Source organism: Pelophylax lessonae (genome assembly GCF_965119305.1).
Source record: "Pelophylax lessonae genome assembly, chromosome: 6".
NCBI lineage: Eukaryota > Metazoa > Chordata > Amphibia > Anura > Ranidae > Pelophylax > Pelophylax lessonae.
The window spans coordinates 146,401,108-146,424,341 of NC_138773.1; the positions used below are offsets into that span (position 1 = coordinate 146,401,108).

The following is a 23,234-nucleotide window of genomic DNA, read 5'->3' on the forward strand; positions in this document are numbered from 1 at the left end:
ACTCTTCAGTGTGTACCTTGGCTCGACTATGTACATCAACCGCTTAAACCCAGAGTCGGACACTATTGTAAATGGCTGCTTATCAGTCACCATCATCTCTATGATTACTCTGTCCACCAGTTGGGATCTTCCATCAGATTTTAGCCACCTGTTTTTTTTCTGAAACATATCCGTTATTGTTGCCTGGGATAGGGATGATTCACATTGTGATTCATTTTGTTTTTTTCTGTGCTGCATACAATTCAAGATGATGAACTCTTAGATGGGCCCAAAGATTAGACGTATTTTGGTTTTTTGCAGTTATTGATCCCATGCCCAAATTGTTTTTGCAAGTGTTGCACAGTGCTGCTGATTTTCCAGGACATGGAGAAGAGAAATAGTTCCAGACCACACTTTTCATTTTTCTATCTCCGTCCATCTCCATTGAAACAAGAAAGAGTCAGACACTAATATAGGCTTACACAAAATGGCTGGCTGGCACCCTGTAGTGGGTGGGTGGCTGGCTGGCACCCTGTGGCAGGCACCCTGTGGTAGCTGTCTGGCACCCTGTGGTGGGTGGCTGGCTGGCACCCTGTGGCGGCTGGGTGGCACCCTGTGGTGGGTGGGTGGCTAGCTGGCACCCTGTGGTGGGTGGCTGGATGGCACCCTGAGGTGGGTGGCTGGCTTGCTGCTGGCACCCTGTGGTGGGTGGGTGGCTGGCACCCTGTGGTGGGTGGCAGGCCCCCTGTGGTAGGTGGCTGGCTTGCTTCTGGCACCCTGTGGTGGGTGGGTGGCTTCAACATGATACCCAACATGTCATGCTTCAAAATTGCGCACGCTCACGGAATGGCGACAAACATTGGTACTTAAAAATCCCCATAGGCGACACTTTAAACATTTCTACAGGTTACCAGCTTAAGAGTTACAGAGGAGGTCTAGGGCTCAAATTATTGCTCTCGCTCTAATGATCGTGGCGATACCTCACATGTGTGGTTTGAACACCGTTTAGATATGTGGGCGGGACTTGCGTATGCGTTCGCTTCTGCGCGCAAGCTAACGGGGACAGGGAACTTTAATTTTTTTTTTCCCCTATTTTATTTTATTTTTTACACCGTTTTAAAAAAAAAAAATGTTTTGATCATTTTTATTGCTATTACAAGGAATGTAAACATCCCTTGTAATAGAAACAGGCATGACAGGTCCTCTATTGTGAGATCTGGGGTCAAAAAGACCTCACACCTACACTAAAAAAAGAAAAAAAAATTGTTGAAAATAAAAACAAAAAAAAAAAAACAACAGCCCTTTAAACCGGTTGCTAGGCAACGCCGTTTGACATAGCTCCGGTCCTCCAAGACCATAGAGTCGAGTGAGGGCCATCTTGCCCTCACCGACTTCCTGTCTCTGAGGATCAGGGACCAGATAGTTTTCCCCGCTGCTGGCGGGTCCGGTAAGCTGGGAAGACGTCCAGGACGTGGTGGGAGGGGGTGCACCTCTTCCCCTGCACCGTAAGGGTGATCCCACGGCGAATCCACCGCTGGGACCACCCTTATCTGAAAGCTGACTGCCCGCCCTTTGAAAAAATACCGGGGTTATGGCAGCTATCTGCTGCCATAGCCCCAGTATTTAGCTTTAAATGGCTGACGTATATAGTCGTTAGGCGGTCGGTCGGTAAGTGGTCGCATGTATATAGCAAAAATTGCACCCCAAAATACATTCTGCTACTCCTCCTAAGTATGGCGATACCACGTGAGACTTTTACATAGCCTGACCACATACAGAGGCCCAACATTCAAGTAGCACCGTCAGGCATTCTGAGAACATAAAATACACATCTAATTTCCTGACAACCTATCATTTTTGAGGCCCCTCATATTTTTAACACAGCATGTACATACCAAGAACACTACAAAATACATTCTATAAAGGAAAGTGTAAGAAAAGTATTACCTGTGGTTTTAGTAGTGCAGTTGTCCACAGAGGAGAGCAATGGTTCAGGCAGCAGGCAGGGACATGCTTAGCGACTACAATAGCAATTTTCCAGGCAGCAATAGAGTCTATAGTCAATACTGGGATATTGTCAGCACAGCCCCAGCATACAGTGGGTACGGAAAGTATTCAGACCCCCTTAAATCTTTCACTCTTTGTTATATTGCAGCCATTTGCTAAAATCATTTAAGTTCATTCTTCCTCATGAATGTACACATAGCACCCCATACTGACAGAAAAACACAGAATTGTTGACATTGTTGCAGATTTATTTAAAAAGAAAAACTGAAATATCACATGGTCCTAAGTATTCAGACCCTTTGCTCAGTATTTAGTAGAAGCCCCCTTTTGATCTAATACAGCCAGGAGTCTTTTTGGGAAAGATGCAACAAGTCTTTCACACCTGGATTTGGGGATCCTCTGCCATTCCTCCTTGCAGATCCTCTCCAGTTCTGTCAGGTTGGATGGTAAACGTTGGTGGACAGCCATTTTTAGGTCTCTCCAGAGATGCTCAATTGGGTTTAAGTCAGGGCCATTCAAGAACAGTCACGGAGTTGTTGTGAAGCCACTCCTTCGTTATATTAGCTGTGTGCTTAGGGTCATTGTCTTGTTGTAAGGTAAACCTTCGGCCCAGTCTGAGGTCCAGAGCACTCTGGAGAAGGTTTTTGTCCAGGATATCCCTGTACTTGGCCGCAATCATCTTTCCCTCGATTGCAACCAGTCGTCCTGTCCCTGCAGCTGAAAAACACCCCCACAGCACGATGCTGCCACCACCATGCTTCACTGTTGGGACTGTATTGGACAGGTGATGAGCAGTGCCTTGTTTTCTCCACACATACCGCTTAGAATTAAGGCCAAAAAGTTCTATTTTGGTCTCATCAGACCAGACAATCTTATTTCTCACCATCTTGGAGTCCTTCAGGTGTTTTTTAGCAAACTCCATGCGGGCTTTCATGTGTCTTACACTGAGGAGAGGCTTCCGTCGGGCCACTCTGCCATAAAGCCCCGACTGGTGGAGGGCTGCAGTGATGGTTGACTTTCTACAACTTTCTCCCATCTCCTGACTGCATCTCTGGAGCTCAGCCACAGTGATCTTTGGGTTCTTCTTTACCTCTCTCACCAAGGCTCTTCTCCCCAGATAGCTCAGTTTGGCCGGACGGCCAGCTCTAGGAAGGGTTCTGGTCGTCCCAAACGTCTTCCATTTGAGGATTATGGAGGCCACTGTGCTCTTAGGAACCTTAAATGCAGCAGAAATCTTTTTGTAACCTTGGCCAGATCTGTGCCTTACCACAATTCTGTCTCTAAGCTCTTCAGGCAGTTCCTTTGACCTCATGATTCTCATTTGCTCTGACATGCATTGTGATCTGGAAGGTCTTATATAGACAGGTGTGTGGCTTTCCTAATCAAGTCCAATCAGTATAATCAAACACAGCTGGACTCAAATGAAGGTGTAGAACCATCTGTAGGATGATCAGAAGAAATGGAAAGCACCTGAGTTAAATATATGAGTGTCACAGCAAAGGGTCTGAATACTTAGGACCATGTGATATTTCAGTTTTTCTTTTTTAATAAATCTGCAACAATGTCAACAATTCTGTGTTTTTCTGTCAGTATGGGGTGCTATGTGTACATTCATGAGGAAGAAGAATGAACTTAAATGATTTTAGCAAATGGCTGCAATATAACAAAGAGTGAAAAATTTAAGGGGGTCTGAATACTTTCCGTACCCACTGTATGTCCAAGGGTATTTTCCAGGTATTTTCCATGGTCAGCACACTACATGTTATGTCCTTTTCTCACCTGTTTCTTTTTCCCTAGCATGCCCTCACTAGTTTCCAGTCACTTATGGTATCACTACATTGTCACTGTTCACACTCTTAGCACCTTTTTACTTTAGTACTCCATTTGGGACATTGTTCCCATCCTTAGACACTAAGGCACTAACGTACTGTATTACATAACTAGTGTACACCCTTGATTTCTACATAAGTGCAAGTCCCTCACCACTTTCCACCATTTACCTCTTTCTCCTAGCTGCACCATGTGTGTGTTCCATCTACCGGCATTTGTATGCCCCCACAGCTCCCGGGAGAGTCGCATTTTTCAGCCGAGTTCAGCAGGTTCATGTCTACATGCACCACCGGATCTGGGCTGCTTAGTAAGTCCAATGCGATTTTTTTCCTTCCAATCCTCTATTACTATATTATTTTGGTACTTTTTGACATATATGTCTTTTTAGATATGCATCAATTACCTGCTCCTGATGAAGTGGAATATGTCCCACAGAAACGCGTCGAGCCCAGTTTGATGCCATTATCATTATGTACTCATAGCTCCACATTGGATTTATCTTACCAATTGTGCGATTTGGGACATGCATACCAGCTCATATCTTCAGTGCTGTTCATTTATACCAACATTTCAATTTGTATTTTGTCGGATGCTATGCTACTGTTATTGCAACAATAAATATGTTTTTTAATCCCATTGGCCGGGTCACATGTCTCATTTAAAGTATCGACCCCTCTTCTTATTTCATTATGGATGATGGACATCATATAAACATTTCTACTATCCTTCCATCTCAAGGACAGCACTTCATTGTTTCTCAAAGCTGCTCTTTCCCCCTTTTTCATTTTTTTTTTTATTCACCAAGGATTGTGGGAAGCCCTTCCTGTTCTTTCTGGTGAGTCTGCAGGCCAGGGTTTTTTCAAGGTAGAGGTGTTTGAAACTGGGCAGGCTGGTATAATAGTTATTCAGGTATATGCGGTAACCTTTCCTCAGCAGTGGGTATGCCAGATCCCATACAACCTTTCCGTTTGTGCCCATGTAGGCCGGGCAGTCAGGGGGATCGAGCTGGGAATCCCTTCCTTCGTATATGGGGAACGCATACAGATATCCCATGGCTCTTTCGCACAGTTTATATAATTTGACCCCATATTTGGACTTTTTGTATTCCTAGCCGGCCTGTAAAGTGTGAGGGGCAAATTTTATATAACTTGTCATAATTTGGATGATTTTTTTTTGGGGGGGGGGGGGGCACTGGCTGTTGTCACTGAAATGAAGGAAGCGCATAATCATTTCATACCTGGACATTAGGGAAGAATATATGGGCATGTGGCGTATGGGGTGGGTGTCCATTATTTTTTGTAACCCCCATGTTTATCGTGAGGCCCAAAAACATTTTGAACTCCTCAAAAGTCAAATCTCTCCACTCAAACAGACGGGAATAGGATGATTGGGGGTTGTTTACAATAAACTGCTGGGCGTAGAGATTAGTTAGGTCCACAATGAATTGCAGCAAATTGTTGGGCAAAAATAAATAGAGAAAATCGATTAATGCAAAATTCTCGGTATTGGCCTGCACACCTGGCTGTGCGGTGAAAGGGGTAATACTTGCTGATCCCGAGTTGGAGGGCAGCCATATTGGGTTGGCAAGAGCATCTGGGAGGTGGGTAGTAGCCCTGGCTCTTGGAGGATGTAACACTTCAGTGCTGGTAGTAGGGGGATTTGAAATTGGGAGTGATACCGCTCCTGGGGTGTATCGCTGGTGGCAGTGCTGGTACTGGGCCTGGGCATGGGATCTTGGGGTGTACTGCTTGTGGCAGTGCTAGTACTGGGCCTAGGATCCTGGGGTGTATCCCTTGTGGCTGCCTGGTTTCCAGAGCGCCGTGCCCTTTTAGGAGGGATCCATTCTTCCTCCGAGTCCATCTCCGATCCTCTACAATTAGCGATTTCAAATTCCGAATCGGATTCTGATGAGAATGCCCCGGTGCTCTCATCAGTCATGGAGAGGATCTGAAGTGCCTCCTCACTGCTGTACATCCTTTTTGACATGGTGGCTGTTATGGACTGTGCGACGGTTGACTGCGGATGATCACTGATGGGTGGCAGGTGACGATCACTGATGGGGTGGCAGGTGACGGTTACTAATGGGGTGGCAGGTGATGACTGATGGGGTGGCAGGTGACGATTCCCTTTAGAAGTCATTTTTGACGAGCGCATAGGATCTGGCGTGCTAACGTCGCCACGCAACCCAGAAGGACGGGCTATACTGTGAGCTTTATCACTTTTGATTTACATTTGTTCTCAATATTTGCGGCATTTGATATAGAATTTTGTGATTCACTGTAATTTATTTGTATATTAACGGTCACAGTTTTCAATAACACTTTTAGCATATTTTTGGAGACATTGAACTGCCTCTTCAGATTAGCGCAGCTTTTTTCTTTTTTTTTTTTTGCTCTTCTTGGTGTTATCTCACTTTAAAGCTGCAGCTGTTAATTTTTTGATTCATTAGCGCGGTTACTCACTGGTTATATGACAGGTGACAATGACTGATGGGGTGACAGGTGACGATGATTGATGGGGTGACAGGTGATGGTCCCTGATGGGCAACAGGCGATGGTCACCGATGGGTGGCAGGTGCACCGCTGACGGTACTGATGGAAGTCTCTGGTGACAGGTGCACTTTATGGGTGGCAATTTCAGGACACTGATGAGGTGACTGTTGGGTGACAGGTGCAATTGGGGGGGGGGGGGGGCTAAGGACTGTATGGGGACAAGTTTATTTTTGTGCTTTTACAATGACAAGACACAGATCAGTAACTCCCTGTTCCTGGCTTTTCTCTCCTCACACTGGAAACGGTATCTGTATTTGCATTTATGAACGGCTGTGAATGGATTCACAGCCGATCACGCGGTAAACAGCCACTGTCATTGGCTGTTTACCACTGTCGGTGACTAGCTGTGTTCCTAGGGAACACAGCACCACCGACATGACCACGCAGTGCACTCCTGATCGCGCATGCGCAGTCTACTATTGTGGGGGCAGCACTATTGTGATTAGATCACAGCCGATCACGTGGGAAACAGCCATGCTCATTGGCTGTTTCCCCCGTCAGTGACGCGCTGTGTCTCGGGGACACGCTGCCACCGACAGTGCAGGGTCATATGAATTCGGCCCAGAAAAATGGCTGCACCGCTCCACCGTCATTTCACGGTGGGCGGGTGGCAAGTGGTTAAGGCTGGACAAGGAAGAGTCCCAAGCCTTCTTAAGGAGTGAATCTGCCCTTTTATCCATTGCATCCTTTAAAAAGGCCCATATCTTCGAATGCCAGATCAGTGCAGGGAGAAACTTGAGAAAAGGCTGCATCCACTCTAGGCCTTTTATTACAAACTTGGGATTCCTCATCCTCAAAAAGGAACCTTCTCTTAAGAGATTTACAGAAGAAAGTGGCTTTTTCAGGTTCCTTCCATTCTTTTTTGATGGCTATTGTCAGAACCTTGTGCACAGAAAAAAAGCCTGTGCTTAGACTCATCCAATCCCCGATACATTTTATCATGTACAGACAGCTGGATCTTTTCCTCTTGAATTTCGAGAGTAGTGTAGATTCCTTTGAGCAAATCATCTACCTTATCTAAAGACAGCTTATATTTGGAAGATCTACCAATATCCTCCTCTTGCTCTTCATCTGAATCCCTGAGGGAAGGAAGTGACCTTGCTCCTTCTCCCTCTGAGTCACTGGCCTCTGCAGACTTTGAGGTGGATGCCAAGGAGCTAGAAAAAGTACTCTGCTGGGAGTCTGTCTGAGCAGCTGGAACCGTGATAAATAAAGAATGGACCGAACTCAGAGTATTCGTTAACTTTTTCACAGAAGAAAAGAAATATTTGCATTGTTGTGCAGACTCCTCTTTAACTAGGTCTGCTATACAAGTTTTGCACAGAGGTTTTGGCAAAGTATCTCTTAAAGGAATGCAAGAAAGACATTTCCATGATACCGAGGGAGACCTGGATTTAGCAGTGGCTTTAACCTGAATAAAAACAGAAAAAAACCCTATTACCTACCAAACTAAGCCCTGAAACACCAAGGTACACAGAAAAAATAGGCTACAGCTAAACACTGTAAAAGGATGAGTGGCAGGCTCCAAAGGAGGCAAAGAACAAACCACATAAGGCCCAATAGTGAAGATGAAAAAATGTACCCCTCTTACCTGGGCCTGGCTGTTGCTATCGGCGCCTGCATCAACCAATGCTGCAGACCTCTCATCCATCCTGTGCAGAGAGCGCAGCAAAATAGGACAGAAACGATTCCTCGTTTGAAAAAAACGCTCCTGGCGTCCCCACGCTCCGGGGACCAGAAGCGGAAGTACCAACCCCTTAACCTGCTGACGATCCCTGCATTCCAGGGGCCTGAACCAAAGCCGCAACGCCCCCGCCGGATGTCCCGCCTACCGGACATGCGCCCTCACAAGCCAGGACCCGGTGTTCCGTGAAAAAACCATACCCGTGAGAAAACCATACCCTCGTCACTTCCGGTTCCGCTACGGAGGGTATGGATTTCTCACGGTAGTTAAACTTGCGGCGGGTATATTAAAACACTTCGGGTGCAACATAAATCATGTCCTCTCCTATCGCTGTAACTTCCCTCATCTCCGGTAATAAATATAAAAGCGGATCACGGAGCCGCGATCGCCGTCACATTTACGTCTCATACACCCGCCGCCGCTTTTATATTTATTACCGGAGATGAGGGATGTTACAGCGATAGGAGAGGACATGATTTATGTTGCACCCGAAGTGTTTTACTGTACCCGCCGCAAGCATTAAATTTCAAAGAGTGCCGTGAGTTTTTCCTAACCTCTGAGCATGCGCACTTCTCAAATTCTTTGATTGTCAATTAGGTATCCGGGGCTCTGAGCATGCGCACTGCTGCGCTGCTCAGCTGTTTCCCACAGGAAGTGACGAGGGTATGGTTTCTCCACGGGGTATGGAATTCTAACGTTACACCGGGCCCGACATTCTGGGAAATTAAGAATTCCGGCCTGGCCTGCCTACCAGCCCAAGACCTGCGGCTCCCGAGCACCCAGACGAGGAAACCCGGTGAGGTCTCTGCTCCCCTGAGCCAGAAGGATCAGCAACTCCGGAACAACCCCCCCCCCCCCCCACGGCATGGGGGGTACCGGGATGTTCACAAGAAAAAAAGAAAAGGAGGTAAGCCAACCCTTTCCCCACCTGGAAGTAGCGCAGCCCCCTAAGGCTCTGATAAATAAATGTTAGACCAACACATTTTTTTTTAGAATTTTTGATTTTTAGGTTCGTTTTGTCACATTTGTTATTTTTTTAATATTTTAGCCTTGACAAAGTAAAATGAGATTTTTCTGCAGATGTAAATGGGATACATAATTCAGGAGAAATATGAACTAGAAAAAAATACATATTTAAACTAAGATTAGGCAGTTGGAGGGAGATGTCAGGGAATTCAGAAGGGATTGAGAGGAATTGTAATTTTATCTGCTTTTCTTAAAAATAAATTTTATGTTAGGTTTTGTATGTGTTATGAGACCTAGTTTGTTCCTTATTCCTCATATCAGCACCTCCAGGATCCACATCTGGGTAAGCCATACGTGGCTTTAACAGTTACCAAAAGTGACTGTGATGTGAGATCACCACACAGGGACAGCAGAGCGGAAACCGCTACACTGTTAATGGTCACAGGCCCAACTCTTCACTACAAATAGTGTGTGGATTGCTTGAGATAGCAGTGATATGTTTCCAGAAATCCAATGTAGGAAGGGACAGTTTTGTTTGTGGCAATATATATTGCCAACAGGAGGATTATTGATGAGGAAAAGGGAAGCAGCCATTTTATTTATCAAATATTTACTTATGATTATCAAACATGGATTTATGATTAAGGAGATATATTCTACATACGATCTAGAACAAAAACAAAAAAAAATAACATTAATAAATAAAAAAGATCTATGTTAGAAAAGAAAAGAGGACCTAAATGAACTATTAGAACAAGAAACTAGGACAAGAATTTAATAAAGTAGCAAGAGAGAAATACGTAGAGGGCAATAAGATAGGAAAAAACCTGGCAAAAAATCAATAAACTTTATAGATAAGATCAGAAATAAAGGGGGAGACCTGGTCCACTCATCTACTGAGATAGCAGGAGAGTTCCAAAAATATTATGGAAATCTATATGCGGTAAGGGGGGTAGGTAAACAGGAAAATAACCCCGATAGAGAAGAGAAGATTAAAAACTATCTGGAAAATGCAAAAATGAAAAAAATAGAGAAGGAAAAAATAATACTCCTTGAGGCACCAATCACGGAACAAGAAATAGAAAAAGCTATAAAAGATACCCCCCGCAGGAAAAAGCCCAGGACCTGATGGTTTCACCATCAGTTATTACAAACAATATAAAGATCTTCTGATCCCAAGATTAAGAGGGTATATGAATGGTCTGGGTTCCCAGTTTAATATGAGTAAAGAGGCACTCCAAGCTGCGATAACAGTTATTTTAAAAGAAGAGAAAGATCCAACGTTGTGCTCAAGTTACAGGCCCATTTCCCTATTGAATGCCGACACAAAGCTATTTACGAAAATATTAGCAACTAGGATGAAAGGGCTGATGGAAGAGTGGATCCATGACGACCAAGTGGGTTTCATACCTGGTAGACAGGGGAAAGATAATGGGATTAGAACAACCCTACTAATAGATCAAATGCTAAAAAACAGGGACTCCAGTTTGATACTGTCGATTGATGCTGAAAAAGCATTCGACAGGGTCAATTGGGAGTTCATGTTGAGAACTTTAGAAGAAATGGGCATTGGTCCCAGAATGATGGCATGGATCGGTACTCTGTACAGCCAACCATCAGCAAAAATAAAAATAAATGGGACAATGTCTGAATCCTTTGACATGTACAACGGAACGAGACAGGGCTGTCTTCTGTCTCCAATGTTGTTTGTGATTTCTTTGGAGCCCCTGCTGGCAACAATAAGAGAATGCCCAGATATTAAGGGAGTGGTGGTTGGGGGAGTGGAGCATAAAGTGGCGGCATTCGCCGATGATTTGTTGCTCTATGTCTCCAACCCAAGGATCTCCCTGCCAACATAGTCAAAATTTTTAAGCAATATGGAGAACTCTCAAATTTAAAAATTAACCAAACTAAGTCCGAAATATTAAGTATCAAAATGAGCACTCAAGAGAGAACAGGGTTAAAAACTGAATTCCCTTTCGCCTGGAGAAGTGAGGACTTAAAATATTTAGGAATTAAATTAACACCTACGCCAGAAAAATTATACATAGCTAACTTCCTCCCATTATTGAATGAAATAAAAGCCGAAATAAATAGATTAAATCCAAGAGCTATATCATGGATGGGTAGAATAAATATAATAAAAATGGGGATCCTCCCAAAAATCTCATACAAGTTCCAAATGATACCAATACAGATCCCGGAGGCATTTTTTAGGACAATAAAGGCACTAATAACTAAGTTTATTTGGAAAAATAAAAAACCAAGGATAAAATACACAACATTAAGTAGAAGTAAAAACGAGGGGGGACTTGCACTACCAGACATTAAAAAATATTACCAAGCCTCAATTCTTACACGGGTGATGGAATGGGGAAAAAAAAGATAGTAGGAAAAATCGGGTTAAAATAGAAAACACAATAAGTGGTACAAAACTAGGCAAAATTATTTGGATCCCACCAAAATACAGAGAATTGAAAAATGACACACACACCATTACATGACAAGCACTAAAAGTGTGGGATTTAATATATAATAGAGGAAAAGGGGAGTATAATTCACCATTAATTCCACTACAGGACACAAAATTTTTCACACCGGGAGAAGGGAAAGAACATGGAAATTGGCTAGGAGAAGGAGATATCAGACTAAAAGATATAATGGAGAGGGGGAAAATATTTACGTTCCCCGAGCTCAAAAAAAAAGAAAATCATTTGGAACTTAGATGAGTGGAGATATCGCCAACTTAAACACTTTGTGGCATCTTTATCCCATCCAATTAGAGATAGAAACGAGTTTAACCCATACGAACAAATATGTACATCCGAAAAGAATAAGAATAACATCTCAAATATCTATAAAATATTGAATGAGGGTAAGCAGATAGCCCATCCAACGGTGGAGAAATGGGAGAGTGAACTGGGCGCTCGAAGAGAGGGAGTCCAGTGGGATAAATGTGTAAGGTTGGTTCATAATTCCGCGATAGATATAAGTACTGCGGAAATGAACTATAAATTGATCTCAAGGTGGTATAAAACCCCAGATGAAGTGGGAAGATACCATCAGGAGACTTCAAGATTTTGTTGGAGAGGATGTAAGGTATTGGGTACTATGACACACTTATGGTGGGAATGTCCAAAAATTAACAAATATTGGAAGGAGGTATTGCTATCAATTAAAAGAATTACTAACCTAGAGGTCAAAGAAGATCCATGGACATGTCTTTTTCACGGGACGTCAATGTCGATTAAACAATATAAAAAACCTTAATACCCCATTTGCTAAATTCAGCAAAAAGTCTAATTCCATTAAACTGGAAGAAAATAGAAGCTCCGTCACATAAAGAATGGGTGGTGCGGATGGAGAAAACAAGAAAGTTAGAATTACTAAGGCCCTGGGGAGAACAAGAGTATGAAAGTAGAGTAGAGATTTGGGAAGTGTGGCAAGAATATAAAAAGGAAAATTTAAGGGTTCACCGAATGTCTTTCGGAAAGAGGAGGGAGGGCGGGGGGGTTTAGGGGGGGATAATCAAGGTTGTTGTATGTTTTATGCACATAGTTATGTCCTCCCCTATAAAGGGAGGGATTGAAATAATAAATTTTGTATGCTGGAAATTTTCAATAAAAAAAAATAAAAAAATATAAAAAAAAAACACTGGAGCCTAACCTTAAAAAACACCCCCAAAGAGGGAACAGACCCCCTAAACAGCAGCTGGCAAAACCTTGCGGCCAAAGGAAGCATGCGCAGATGCCAACACATCCACTTTGTAGAACTTTATTAAAGTGTGCACCGACGATCAAGTGGCTGCCTTCCAAACCTGCTCCACTGACGCCTGATGATGAAAGGTCCAAGAAGCACTAAGCGCCCGAGTAGAGTGCGCCGTTACCCCTTGATTGCATAGGCTTGAGTGACCATCTGTGTGATCCATCTGGAAATGCTCACAGACGAAGCAGACAGCCCCTTTCTTGGCCCGACCGTGACCACAAATAGGGAGTCTGACCGTCTAAAAAAATAAAATAAAAATTGGTGGCTGCCAGATACACCAGAATCGTCCTAACCACATCCAGGGTATGCAGGGCAAATTCCTTAGGATGTTTGGGCCTGGGACACAAGGAAGGCAACACAATGTCTTCATTTAAATGGAAGTCAGTCAGAGACCACCGTAGGAAAGAACGGTGGACATGGGCAAAGAAGCACCTTATCTTTGTGGACCACCAGATAGGGGGTATGACAAGATAACGCCGCCAGCTCCAACACCCTATGAGCAGAGGTGAGAGCCACTTAAAAAAAAAAAAAATGGGATTTTTTTTTAAATCCAGTTCATTGACTGACAACTCTCCATTATTCAGAACCAAAAAACTCCCTTAAAGGAGTAGGACAGCAGGCAGAAAAAAAGACTAGGCTACGCCTATGGGCAGTCCTAGGTGGTATACATCCCCTTCTTGGCTAAAGGCCTTCAGTTTATTAACAAGCAGTGTCAGAAGTATTAAAACGCCATAAATGGGTGGGTGTTGTGTCTGTCAAACTCAGTAAGTACAAAAATCCTATTTTCTCTTTCGTTCATTGATGGACACAGTTTGCCATTATTTAGAACCACAGGGACATCCCCAAGCAGTTTCAAACATGAGGGGTGGGACAACAAAAAATCCCAAGGCTAAACACAATAGCCAACGAGGTAAACAGGAGGTCAACAAAAAACAACTGGAGCCCAACCTGAATAATGCACCCTAAAGAGGGAACAGACCCTCTGAACAGCAGCCTCAAAAACTATGCGGAAAAAAGGAAGCATCCACAGATGCCAACACATCCACTTTGTACAACTTAGTGAACATGTGCATGACGACAAAGTGGCCGCCTTGCAAACCTGCACCACTGATGCCTGACTAAAAGCCCAAGAAGTACAAAAGGCCCAAGAAGCAAAAAATGCCCGCGGAGGAACCTGACCCTTGATAGAATAGGCCCGAGTCATAATCTATCTGATCCATCTAGAAAAGATCACAGAACAAGCCAACAGCCCTTTTCTTTGCCAATCCCTAATCACAAAAACAGTGAGTATGACCTCCAAAAAGACTCAGTGGCTGCCAAATACACCCGAATCGCCTGAACCACATTCAGGGCATGCAAAGCAAATTCCTTAGGATGTTAGAATGTGCAGGTAAGCATCATTGAGGTCAATAAGGGCAAGAAAATCCCCCTGATCTAGGGATGCCACCACCGTGCGAATAGACTCCATTCTAAATTTCTGTACCCGCACAAAGCAGTTCAGGGCCTTGAGGTCTAGAATCGGATGTACCTTACCCTCCTTTTTTTGTGGTTGTGAACAGGCTCAAACAAAAACCTTGAAACCGTTTTGATACTGGGACAATCACACCCTGAAGCAACATGTCTTGCACCACCCCAAAAAGAGCTTGCAGTCGATCCAGGGAAAGAAGCACATTGGAAGAAAGAGGTTTTCCAGAGGGCAAGAACAAAACTATCTTCTAACTGGACAGTATCACTTCGTGGACCCATTTGTCAGTCACAAAAGAGGTCCACAGGCCCAGAAACCAGCAAAGACATCTCCCCATACCAGGTATGGGTGAGGGCGCTTCTTCATGCTGAAGGAGCCTTGTCCGCCGGACTCCAGTATCCAAGTGCTGCGTCTGGGGAAAAGGAAACACAGGAGTGAACACCAGGGAAAAAGGAGGAGCTCCCACTGCCAAAATCACCACCCAGAGGCTCTACTCATGGCCGCTGCTCCTAATGCACGCTGGACCAACCAAACTTGGCTGTCAGACTACACATACATGGCCACCGGCCAATAGAACACAGGCCCGAAAGTAATGGCGCTAACCACAGTAAAATGGAAACCACACACGACACCTAATTGGTTCCATAAGGGTATTCCATGACTTATGAGTCAGTACATTTACACAAACGCATTATGGTAAATATGGACATCGACCATTATTACTTTTCTTTTGTCCATGAAATGCTATGATGAATTTGATACTGTTTTATATGTTTACTTTATTGTGTTATATGAAACCACTTTTTTTTTTTTTTAAATGATACGCTTTTGTTAAAGCATAACTGTATTTTTGAAAACAAAAAGCTGTTATTAAAAATTGCTTTATTCAAAGAAAAAACAAAAAGGGGGTGTCTGGGGGGGAACCCACAGGTCCGACTGTCCCAGGAGGGGGCCCGCGTCCAACCCAAACCACGTCCAGGAGCAGAGGAGGGACAGCTACTCACCAACCACGAACCTGGCAGGTACCACTCCAGACTAGGGTTGAAACAACTCATTATGAAAATAGTTGTCAATTGGGTGCTGTTTAGTTGGTTTGTTAACCTTTTTGCACAGATATGCATACCACTGTTTTCATTGAGATGATGCTTTTTATGTGGTTTGAGTGATTTGTAGTTCACTCACCCCTTTTTTTTACATGTTTATTAATAAAATGTATCCCTTCATATAGAATATCACATTTCATTGTCTCTTAGACCCGGTTCACACTGCCACGACTTGTCAGGCGACTTGGACGCCTGACAAATCATGCTCCGTTCTATGCAATGGAACCGACTCAAGTCGCTCTGACTTAGAAAAAGGTTCCTGCACTACTTCGGGGCGACATCGGAGCGGCTTGCATTGACTTTTATCATAGAAGTAGTTTGCAAGCCGCGATGAAGTCGTGCTGCACGGGGCGGCTCAAAGTCAGGGAGACTTTGAGTCGCCCCAGTGTGAACCGGCTCTTAATCCCTTGTATATGTGTATGCCTCGTTCAAACCCCATTGGGACCAATTTCTCCTTTTTGTATAATTTTATCTGGGGGGGATGGCATGACACATCTAGACCACACTGTCGCCCACACATCTTGTTCCTGTATAGGTTACAGCATATTTCTCTACCATAACAGCTACTGTCTCTGTAGTTCCGCAAAAGCCTTCCAGTTAAGGGGATAACCCTGATATATAACCTACTACAGCACAAACAATCCCTTGAAAAACCAAAACAACTACTTATCACCCAAGACCAATGGCTCAAAGCCATAAGATTCAACCACACATACACTAAATGCTGAAGCTTCAGGGGGATATCACAAAAAATACATTTGAGATGGTACAGGACGCCATATATGCTAGCAAAGTTCACATACTGTTCATCTAATCTCTGCTGGAGGGAATGCAGACTGTAACCGATCCCCAATACTTGGAACACCATAGTGCCAGGTACGAGTCATCCAGCATAATTTCTCTATGGACCAGGCACTCAAGGTGCCTTTCCCACTGCGTCAAGGGTTGTTCTCCTAGGATAAACATCCGTTGGCTCACTTGTTCCTGCAAGCTTTGCGCTGTACTTGGAAGCTTCTCTTTCTGCCGAGGCTGTGCTACCTCCATGGACTCCTGCCAGAGTTCTTGCATTACATATTTTCTCCAGTTCCCCTTGTCCTTGGCTGACATATGGCCCTGTTCCTTTGCCAGCATGTCTTGTAGTCTCCGCTGGAACTCCACCTCATATGGGTACACTACCCGGGGGCTAGCTCGCTCCATCTCCTGAGTTCCTCCTTAGACCTAGATGCTGCTGGGCTCCTCACTGCATTCCTGGATTGGGATCTATTCAGAGAAGAATCCCACCGCTTGCCACCAGTGTAACAGATCCCCAATACTTGGACCAAGTATTTCTGTCTTTGGTCTCCAGACTCTCTTGTGATGCAGTGACCAGGCCCCTCAATTCCCCCCAAATATTAGCCGAAGCTCAATGAAGGTTAAAACAAATGACACTTTATTCACCAACTCAACTTCCAATATATATCCAGTTTTAGGAGCTTGATTACATCACGCAAATGCATTGTATACAGAACATAATTAACATACCTGGCAATCTGGACAGACACAGGTGAATGACATTGCAACATTATCATAATTAATTCAACAAACTAGCCCAAAACATAACCAAATACACATTCCTAGAAGCTTGAACACACCTCACCTCTAAACAGATGAAAGCAGAAGACATAGGCTCTCAGACTGCACGTCTCCACCTTCAACACACCTTATTATAAACGGTCAATACACATCCCCACAGTAGACGTCACCAGCATCTCTTTAGACCTCAATGTGTGGAGAAGTCCTCTGCTGCAACAGGCAGCTTTAGGCCTGTAACATTGATCCCAGTCTGAGTCTGTATCTTGGGGTGACATGGATTTGAGTCCAAAGCAACACTACTCCCAATGTCCCCCAGCATATACCCCACACAGAGGTGCACTCCCCTACAAGCCAGGGCCCATAGTCCGTGGGCAGGAGGCTGGCTTCCACACTCCTCCAGTAGCCCGTGACGAACGTTCCAGCAAATGGACGTTCGTCACACGGACAAGTAGGAATCTTGACCCATAGGTTATGGTTCTGCATTTCTCTATGTAGTTTTTGGTCCAGCATAGCAAGACTAAGGCTGGCCATACACTATACAATCTTCTTGTTCAACTTTCCTTTAGATTTACCAAAACCATGTAATATAGGGTCAAACCTAAACACTTTCAATTTGTATGCAGTCAGGCAGGCCCTTGCACTACATAGTTTAAGGTAAATCTAAAGGAAATTGAATAAGAAAATTGTATAGTGTATGGCCAGCCTAATTGCCAAAATTACAGGAGTACCCACCTAGTTACCGAACTATAATAATGCATATACTTTATGCAGCTAGATTAGTAATAGTGTGGAAATCTAACCTGACCCCATCAGTAAACGACTCCTATGAATATGAAAACATACTGGCATACAATGAAGATAAGAACACCCAATTTGACAAAAGGTGGATGACATGGGAAAAAAATTCTGCATCCCATAAGGCAGCAACATATACCAATCTATGGCAAACTGATAATCATTTGAGGTTCCTGACACGATGGCACTAGTCAGAAATTCAAAATTATGGTATGTTATGATATGTTACAGCTTTGAGAACCTAGAGGTTGTATATACCTACTTTATTAACAACTCCATCCTCTCTCTCTTATTCGTCTCCTTCGTTCTTCCTTCTCTTTTGAACTACAAATCTATTGTTTAAATCTGGCTAAGTTCATTGGACTATACAACAGTTCTTGTATTTGTTTTGTCTACTTTCTTGTGACACATTGTTAGATACAAATTACTGGTAATGTAAGACTCTCGTTCATTTGTATTTTACCATGTACAAACCTAATAAAAATAACAAAAAAAAAAAGACGACAATGCAGCAAACAGAGTTCAGTACATCATCCATACAAGTCAATAAGTGCCTGAGAACTTGTGAATGTGTGAGGAGCAATGCCTTATGGAACATGTAGTCCTGGGCAGAAAGTGAGTGGTTCTAAGGGCAGAAGTTTTTTTACCTTGCTATAAGGACACTATACTAAACTTTGCAGCTAGCTATTGGGTCACTCTGAAGGCAGGGGGAGCCAGAAGCATCAGTGGGGGACCCCAGAAAAAGAGAATCAGGACTGCTCTATGCAAAACTATTACACTGAGCAGGTAAGTATAACATGTTTGTTGTTTAAAAAAAAAAAAAAAAAAAATCCCTTTAAAGGCTGTGCAGGGAAGTTCAGCATCTGAACCCAGAGTAGGCGGATGCTGATAGACTGGAGGTAATATAAGGCATTACAATTATATTTAAAGTAAACTTTTACCAGTATTAGATTTAAAATGATTATGCCAAAAAAAATTCTCTCCTTTTAGTACTACTTTAATATAAAAGATTTATATCGCCCTTCCATACTTCATATAGCTTCATGCCTGACTCCTTGTAAAAAATCCCCATATATCCTACATTTGGGTGAATTTTTTATTATTGATATAAGTAATATATATTATTATTTTCACTGTTTCACAGTATAAAGGAACCCCTTATAGTAGCAATCGCCTGCTTTTTTGTACTATAAAGGGCTAATTTTAGTTTTTTGAACCCCATTATGAAAGGTGATCCAAAAAAAGCAGCATGCTGCTGCTACTAAACATCTTAGACTTGGTTCACACCTATGCGTTTTTGGTGCTTTTTGCATAAACGCACTACAGTTCATTTAACATGGTTTCTTATGGGACACATTCACATCTCAGCCACTTTGTATTTAGAATAGGTCAATGACTTTTTTTCAACACAAAACATTTTTGTTTGTGTTTTTTATTCAATTGACTTTAATGGAGAAGCTGCATAAAAGAATGTAGAGCATTTTTGCAGCAATTTTCATTGTTGAATCTTCCCAACAACAAATTGGTCAAATAAAAGCATTAAAATTAAATTCACAACGTAAATCGCGTTTACACATCAATTTTCAGACGGGAATATCTATATGAAAAATCTTTGTACATTCGCTGAACGAAAGAACGTTGTTTGAAAATTTCACTTGCTTTTTAGCATTCCGTTTTAAAATGAATGTAATTCTGAACAAAAACCACATAACACTGTCTGAAAATTCCTTTTTGACCAAGAAGTTTTCTATTTTGCTCCTTCGATTTTTCCGGTCACTGTGGTCGAAAACTAATGTTGTTTTGACCCTACTAATGAGGGGGTTATCCAGCCAGTCGTGTAGCCCGGCAGGTGATTGTAGATCTCAAAGAAAAAAAAAAGTCATGTAAAAAGAAAAAAAATGCCAGGACCAGAGATCCCGGCAGGGAACTAGGTTCTTACTCTTGACTAGGCAGAAAAAAAAAACTTTATTAAAAAAACTTTACATATTAACTAAATTATACACCACACTTTAAGGTTAATTATCTGATTAAGTGATTAATCAAAACAGGCCCAGCATCAGCTTGCAAGCCAGGAGGGATGACCAACTGCTGAACAACAGAAGCTGAATTGCCTCCTGCAAGGTCTGAAGTTTTTCCAGAGGAAAAAACACTGTGGCTGATGCCGAGTCAGGTCCTGATACTCCAGTTTTTATGGACAGAACCAAATCAGACTCCTGAATAGGCAGAAAAAAGTTTGAGTGCCTATAGCGGAGAGTGGGTGTATATCCCCTGGGACTGCCCATAGGTGTAGTCAAGCTTTTTCCTGCCTAGTGTTCTACTCCTGTAGGGGGCCGTAAAAAACCAATGGCTAACCACTTAAGCCCCGGAAGATTTTACCCCCTTCCTGACCAGGGTTTTTTTTTGCGATTTTTTACTGCGTGACTTTAACGGACAATTGCGCGGTCGTGCGATGCTGTACCTAAACGAATTTGACGTCCTTTATTTCCCACAAACAGAGCTTTCTTTTGGTGGTATTTGATCACCTGTGCGATTTTTTGATCATGCGCTATAAACAAAAAAATAGCGTAAATTTTGCAAAAATAACAATATTTTTCACATTTTTTATATGAAATTCCAAAAAAAAAATGTAAAAATCAAAATTTTTTAACATTTTCGGCCAATTTGTTTTATGCTACATAGGTTTGGTAAAAAAAAAAATAAATCACAAAAAGCGTATTTTGATTGGTTTGCGCAAAAGTTATCGCGTTTACTAACAAAGGGAAAGATTTTTGTCATTTTTGGTGTTTTTTTTTTTAATGAGTAATGGCAGCGATCTGCGATTTTTTTTTTTTTTTTTGCAGGACTGCAACATTGAAGCGGACAGATCGGACCCTTGACTGACATTTTCTACACTTTTGGGGTTACCAGTGACATTACTGCAGTAATCAGTGCTATACATATACACCATTACTGTAAAAATGACACTGGCAGGGAAGGGGTTAACTGTATTGGAGAGGGAGGGGTTAAGTGTGTCATAGGGGCGTGCTTCTAACTGTGATGGGACATGGCTACTAGTGTAAGTAGAGTAGAACTTAGTAGTACATAGTAGAACCGTCTGATCTCCATTTTTACACAGGGGAGAATGACAGGCGGCTTGTTTACATTAGCCGCCTGCCTTTCTCCCTTCCCGGGCGAACGATCGCGAGTGACCGGCGGACATCGGGTCCGCCAGTCACACGCACTAACTTCTTAGGGAACGAGCCGGGGCGGGCGCGCGCTCGCCCGCTATTGGCTCACAAGCCGGTGACAGGCTAGTGACGTATATATACACGTCACTTTGCCTGGCCGGGGCTGACCGCCGCAGTATGTGTACTTGCGGCGGTCGGCAAGTGGTTAAGAAGAATCAGGAGCGGTGTCCTTCAATGAATGAAAGAGAAAACCACCCACACCATAATCCCGCTCCACCAAATGATTTGGACCAGTGCACAATTAAGGTCCATAATGACATGGATGAGTGAGTTTGGGGTGGAGGAACTTGACTGGCCTGCACAGAGTCCTGACCTCAACTCGACAGAACACCTTTGGGATGAATTAGAGCGCAGACTGCGAGCCAGGCCTTCTCGTGAACATCAGTGCCTAATTTCACAAATGCACTTCTGGAAGAATGGTTAAACATTCCCATAGACACACTACTAAACTTCCTGGACAGCCTTGTCAGAAGAGTTGAAGCTGTTATAGTTGCAAAGGGTGGGCCAACTTGATATTGAACCCTACGGACTAAGACTGGATAGCCAATAAAGTGCATGTATGTGTCAAGGCAGGAGTCCTAATACTTTTGGTAATATAGTGTATATTCTTTGATCTATCCAACAGGTCTGCATAAAAATTATCTGGCACGACAGAAGACTGGAAATATCCAAAAACTGTATTTTGCCTGTGATTTCAGGGGGCCTAGCAAAGCTGCAAATCATATAAATACTGTGCGGCACAAATTGCTCCCCTTGCCTCATACAATATGAAATCCAACGCCCCTTGTGAACCTAGAGTCCTACTTAAGTTCACCTTTTAACAAAAAATACTACACATTTTTTTTTATAGGTAAAAAAATGTGTATTTACTATTTTAATGTTTTAGGAGCCTGGAAACCATTGCACCAGCGATCAGCAGATGGCTGGTGTCATGCAGGACTCCTTCAGACTGTCTGTGTAAGCTGTCCGCCTATACATTGAACAGGCAGTAGTTTTAGAATGATAGGAAGAATCCATGAACTACCATAGTGCTCAACAGCACCATGGTAGTTCATTGAGAACTACAAACCGACAGCCGCAAAGAGTGTTGGGACTTGTAGTTTTCCCATTCCCAGGACACAGTGAATTGAGGCAAAATGCTGCCATAACAGGGGATGAGTGGGGTTCAAGGAGCCAATACATTTGCAACATGTTCCCCCCTGAATATGGATGTTACATGTAACAGGTTACAAAAGGTGAACCTATGCATTAATTGCCCCATCGCAATAGATGCACTTTTATGGGATTACACTTTGACACCCGGGGAGGTTTTGATGGTGGTGTAATAAGGCTTTTCATCATGTATATAATTTGCTGACATTGAAGGATGTGCGCAGCTTTAATACATTACCAAAACCCACCACTCCCAACCCCCCCCAATTCAATTGTCGAATCCGCAACTATAACACTGGAAAACACAGGCTCAAACCCTTTTAGCATGTTTCTCACAGTGATCCAGTAGCAAAAAGGTACACGGTCATTACTTTACAAATTCCTACGCGAGGGTGACATTTTCTGAGCACCCAGCCTATATCTTGCACGAGGAAAAGATCTAGGGTTTTTCCTCGAACCACAACAATCGACTCAAATATGGGACACCACTGCCCAGGGCTCTCTGAACTCTTCCTTTTTGTAACAAAATATACACTTGACACCATAGCGTAAGAGGTTACTAAGAACCAAAAAAACTGTGATAGATAACTATTCCAGTGTTGGCTCTCATCCAAGACTGCTACACCATGCCAATGACACCCTACTCAGACCAGGGAATCTTGAAACAAATAAATCAAAAGGGTGCAGAGGCCTAGTGCATTACTAACATTATTTTATTTAGAAATTGAAACCAAACAAGATCATACTCACATCAGCCAAAGAAATAGTTGCAAACTACTTTATTTTGAGGTATATCATTCAGAATTTAAGGTATTGGTTGGTGAGCATGTTATTTCGCCTATTTAGACACTCATTATTGATTTTGCCTATTCAATATATACTCACTTTAAAGGCGGTACATGTATTTCTGATATTTATGATCTGTGAGAGGTTGTAATATCATTATGAGCTTTTTGCTTCTGTTCTTACATTATTTTTCTATAATCTTGAAAAGTGCTAGACTTTTGAGCAACATGAAACATGGATTATTGCATGGTAAATAGATCACAGTTTGTACTTGTTGTATTTGCTTCATCTCTGGGGGAGGGCCTCTGCAACCCCCCCAAACAGGAGGGGCTGTAGATGAGTAGGAGGTTT

General features: G+C 42.9%; 1 protein-coding gene across 2 annotated transcripts in view; it reads right to left on the minus strand.

Moving 5' to 3' along the window:
- The window catches only part of CLEC16A (C-type lectin domain containing 16A), a 1,483,716-nt gene that overhangs the window by 1,329,686 nt on the left and 130,796 nt on the right, over positions 1-23,234 (minus strand). The window lies entirely within an intron of this gene.